The sequence below is a fragment of the Choloepus didactylus genome, chromosome 20 (assembly GCF_015220235.1).
Source record: "Choloepus didactylus isolate mChoDid1 chromosome 20, mChoDid1.pri, whole genome shotgun sequence".
Classification (NCBI taxonomy): domain Eukaryota; kingdom Metazoa; phylum Chordata; class Mammalia; order Pilosa; family Megalonychidae; genus Choloepus; species Choloepus didactylus.
Genome location: NC_051326.1, coordinates 14,699,903 through 14,705,362, shown reverse-complemented (window position 1 = coordinate 14,705,362; position 5,460 = coordinate 14,699,903). Strand labels below are relative to the sequence as shown.

At 39.7% G+C, this 5,460-nt stretch overlaps 1 pseudogene; it reads left to right on the top strand.

Moving 5' to 3' along the window:
• The first annotated feature begins 3,325 nt into the window (after positions 1 to 3,325).
• Positions 3,326 to 5,028, top strand: LOC119516410 (annotated as a pseudogene).
• The last annotated feature ends 432 nt before the right edge of the window (positions 5,029 to 5,460 follow it).

Here is a 5,460-nt window from a genome sequence, read left to right as displayed (position 1 = left end):
TACCACTAATGTGAACTTTGAAAATTGTAAAACAAATGGTTTATAATGTAGAATGTAGGGGAACTAGCAGTAGAGAGCAATTAAGGAAGGGGGAACAATAATCCAAGAAGAACAGATAAGCTATTTAACGTTCTGGGGATGCCCAGAAATGACTATGGTCTGTTAATTTCTGATGGATATAGTAGGAACAAGTTCACAGAAATGTTGCTATATTATGTAACTTTCTTGGGGTAAAGTAGGAACATGTTGGAAGTTAAGCAGTTATCTTAGGTTAGTTGTCTTTTTCTTACTCCCTTGTTATGGTCTCTTTGAAATGTTCTTTTATTGTATGTTTGTTTTCTTTTTAACTTTTTTTTTCATACAGTTGATTTAAAAAAGAAGGGAAAGTTAAAAAAAAAAAAGAAAAACAAGGAAAAAAAAAGATGTAGTGCCCCCTTGAGGAGCCTGTGGAGAATGCAGGGGTATTCGCCTACCCCACCTCCATGGTTGCTAACATGACCACAGACATAGGGGACTGGTGGTTTGATGGGTTGAGCCCTCTACCATAAGTTTTACCCTTGGGAAGACGGTTGCTGCAAAGGAGAGGCTAGGCCTCCCTATATTTGTGCCTAAGAGTCTCCTCCTGAATGCCTCTTTGTTGCTCAGATGTGGCTCGCTCTCTCTGGCTAAGCCAACTTGAAAGGTGAAATCACTGCCCTCCCCGCTACGTGGGATCAGACACCCAGGGAAGTGAATCTCCCTGGCAACGTGGAGTATGACTCCCGGGGAGGAATGTAGACCCGGCATCATGGGACGGAGAACATCTTCTTGACCAAAAGGGGGATGTGAAAGGAAATGAAATAAGCTTCAGTGGCAGAGAGATTCCAAAACGAGCCGAGAGGTCACTCTGGTGGGCACTCTTACGTACACTTTAGACAACCCTTTTTAGGTTCTAAAGAATTGGGGTAGCTGGTGGTGGATACCTGAAACTATCAAACTACAACCCAGAACCCATGAATCTCGAAGACAGTTGTATAAAAATGTAGCTTATGAGGGGTGACAATGGGATTGGGAAAGCCATAAGGACCATACTCCACTTTGTCTAGTTTATGGATGGATGAGTAGAAAAATAGGGGAAGGAAACAAACAGACAAAGGTACCCAGTGTTCTTTTTTACTTCAATTGCTCTTTTTCACTCTAATTATTATTCTTGTTATTTTTGTGTGTGTGCTAATGAAGGTGTCAGGGATTGATTTAGGTGATGAATGTACAACTATGTAATGGTACTGTAAACAATCGAAAGTACGATTTGTTTTGTATGACTGCGTGGTATGTGAATATATCTCAATAAAATGATGATAAAAAAAATAAATTGGACATAGGTGTGATGGTCTATTTCTGAATTCTCAATTTAATTCCATTGATTAATATATTTAGCCTTGTGCCAGTGCCATGCTGTTTTGTATTATGGTTTAAAGTCAGGAAGCGCAAGTCCTCCAACTTCGTTCTTCTTTTTCAAGATGTTTTGCTATCTGGGGCCCCTTACCTTTCTAAATAAATTTAATAGTTGCCTTTTCCATTTCTGCAAAGCAGACTGTTGCAATTTTGATTGGGATTGTGTTGAATCTGTAAATCATTTTGGATAGAATTGATATCTTAATGATATTTAGTCTTTCAATCTGTGGCCACAGACTGTCCTTCCAATTTTAGGTCTTCTTTGATTTCTTTTAGCAATGTTTTGTAGTTTTCTATGTACAAATCCTTTACATCCTTGGTTAAATTTATTCCTAGATATTTTATTCTTTTAGTTACTATTATAAATGGATTTTTTTTCTTGCTTTCCTCCTCAGCTTGATAATTGCTAGTGTATAGAAACACTACTGATTTTTGCATGTTGATCTTGTATCCTTCCAGTTTGCTGAATTTATTAGCTCTAGTAGCTTTGTTGTCAATTTTGGAGGGTCTTTCTGCTTATTGGATCATGTCATCAGCAAAAAGTGAAAGTTTTACTTCTTCCTTTCAAATTTGAATGCCTTTATTTCTTTTTCTTGCCTAATTGCTCTAGTTAGAACTTCAAGTACAATGTTGCATAACAGTGGTGACTTTGGGCATCCTTGTCTTGTTCCAGATCTTAGAGAGAAAGCTTTCAGTCTTTCACCATTGAGTATAGTGTTAGCTGTGGGTTTTTCATGTATGCCCAAATGTGAGATTTGTCCTTTTATTTGCTTAATCTTTGGGGAGACTTTTTCAGAGGATGTCTTACATCTCCGGATTGATGTTGCTCTATGTGCACCCCTCTTGTGCTTATTCTGTAGCACAAGGATTCTATTCCCTCTCTGCTGGGGATAGATAGATAGAGCAGCAGGTTTAGGCCAGGTGTCATAAAATGTACACTTTGGCTAGACAATGTCCAGTAAATGTTTACATGTGCTTGGGGGTGGGGGAGGGGAGAGGAGGAAGGAAGGAATGTGCTGGCAGGCCACTGTCTGCTGAAGAGGGAGTCAGCCCACATTTTTCATCCCTCCTGGGCCCAGGCCAATACCCCTGGTGGAGCACAGGGTTTATTTGTGGGTCCCAGGGAAGGGTGGCAGCCTCTACTCAAACTGTCCCTTGCTACCGGCTAAGTGAGATTTATTCCAGGGACACAAAGTTAGTTCAACATTTGAAAACAATCAGTGTTATTCACTAATTAATAAATAAAAGAGGGGAAAAAAGCCACAAGATTTTCTGAATATTAGCAAAAAAAAAAAAAAAAAGCATTGCCAAAATCCAAAGCCTTGCTATATTAAAAGTTCTCAGTAAATTAGCCATAGAGAAGAATTTCCTCAGCCTGACAAAGAACATCTATGAAAACCCTATAACTAACACCATACTTAGTAGTGAAAGACAAAATCCTTTCCCCCAGAAGCAAGAGCAAGGTAAGGATGTCTGTTCTCATTAATTCTATTCAAAATTGTACTGGAGGTTTTAGAGAGTGTAATAAAGCCAGAAAAAGAAATAAAAGGCTTACAGATGTTAAAGGAAAGAGAAGAATTGCATTTTTCACATGACATGATTATCTATGTGGAAAATCCTGAGAACGCTACAAAAAAGTTACTAGAAATGATATAGGGGTCTAGCAAGGTTATAAAATAAAAAGCCAGTGTGCAAAAATCTGTTGTATTTCTGTATACTAACAATAAACAACTGAAAAATGAAATATGAAAAATATTCAATACAAATTTTATAATGGCACCTGAAACATGAAGTAGTTATTTTAAAAATACATGCAATGATGCTTGTTTGCTTTCAATGAAAACGAGGGGGGCGCGGAGGCGGCGGCGGCGGGCAGTGCACCCCGAGAGGCATGCCCAGAGAAAAATACGAGCCCCCTCACCCTTGGAGGATGTACACAATTATGTCCTCTGAGGAAGCAGCAAATGGAAAGAAATCACGTTGGGCAGAGCTTGAAATAAGTGGAAAAGTAAAAAGTTTAAGCTCATCTTTGTGGTCGCTAACTCACTTGACAGCTCTGCATCTGAGTGACAATTCCCTCTCCCGAATTCTTTCAGACATGCCAGGCTTCATAATCTGGTGTACCTGGACCTGTCCTCTAATAAAATCCATAGTTTACCAGCAGAACTTGGAAACATGGTGTCACTCAGGGAACACCATTTCAATAACAACCTGTTATAAGTTCTACCTTTTGAGCTGGGAAAACTGTTTCAGACATTAGGCCTGAAAGGAAATCCACTTACCCAGGATATCTTGACCCTCTATCTGGAACCAGATGGAATGAGAAGGCTACTGAACTATTTGCTTGATCATTTGGCAGGTACTGCAAAATGAATCTCAACAGAACAGCCACCTCCAAGATCTTGGATTGTATTACAAGAACCAGACAGAACAAGGCCAACTGTCTTATTTTCTGTCATGTGCTATAATATTCTTTGTGTTAAATATGCGACCCGGGAGTTATACAGCTACTCTCCATCATAGGCGCTAAACTGGGACTACAGGAAAAAGGCTGTTCAAGAAATCTTGAGCTGCAATGCTGATATCATGTCTTCAAGAAGTAGAAAGGGAACAGTATTAGTTTTTTTCTGGTAGAACTGAAAGACTGTTTATAATGGATTCTTTAGTCCTAAGTCTAGAGCTAGGACAATGTCAGAACAAGAAAGAAAACATATTGATATATGGCTGTGCGACAGAACAAGAAAGAAAACATTGATATATGGCTGTGCAATATTCTTCAAGACGGAAAAATTTACTTTGGTTCAGAAACACACTGTTGAGTTTAACCAGCTAGCAATGACAAATTCAGAAGGGTCTGAAGCTATGCTGAACAGAGCATGAGAAAAGATAACATTGGAGTTGCAGTACTGCTAGAACTTGAAAAGGAATTGGTAGAAACGTCATCTGGAAAGCCACATCTTGCAACAGAAAAACTTATTCTAGTGGCGAATGCCCACATGCACTGGGACCCTGAATACTCTGAGGTGACGCTGGTGCAGACTATGATGTTCCTGTCAGAAGTAAAGAACATTATTGACAAAGCCTCCCAAAGCCTCAAATTCAGTATAGCGGAGGAATTTGGAACTATTCCACTTGTGTTATGTGCAGATCTTAATTCTTTGCCAGACTCTGGTGTTGTAGAATATTTGAGCACGGATGGAGTAGAAACAAATCATAAAGACTTTAAGGAACTGAGATATAATGAAAGTCTCACAAACTTCAGCTTTAATGGGGAAAATGGAACAACCAATGGAAGGATCACTCATGGTTTCAAGTTAGAGTCCCTATGAGAATGGCCTGATGCCTTACACAAATTATACATTTGACTTTAAGGGTATAATTGATTACATTTTCTACTCGAAACCTCAGCTGAACGCTTTAGGCATCCTGGGGCCTCTGGACCACCACTGGCTCCTGGAGAACAACATTAGTGGCTGCCACACAGGTAGACCAGCTCCTATCTTCTTAAGAAAGGGTCTGGAACATAGTTTTAAAAGTTTTTCAATTCCCTTGCACCTTCTGGACTGTCCTGCAGATGGCTGTTCAGTAACTTAATTGATCTCAGGAGCTGCTTTTCCTCCAAGCACAGGCTGTGTCTACACAGGTGAGCTGAAACTGCAGGATTCCTATGCCTTCAACATTGCCAGTTGCTGCTTCTGTCAAGGGTGGGGGAAACGCTTTCAGACCCAGGGCTGGAAACACAGTGCCTGTCCACATTTTCTCAGTCTCTTTGTCCCTCACTGACCTGGGCCTTGAAATGTCCTCCCTTGTCCCTCTGCCAGTTTTTGTTAGTTATTCAAAGATTGTCTTGATTACTCTAGCTTTATAGTAGGTTTTGAAATTGGGACATGTCATTCCTCCAACTTTGTTCTGCTTTATCAAGATTATTTTAACTAGTCTGGGTCCTTTTCATTTTCCTATGGATTTTAGAATCAGCTTGTCAGTCTGCAAATAGCCAACTAGGATTTTGATAGGGATTGCATTCAA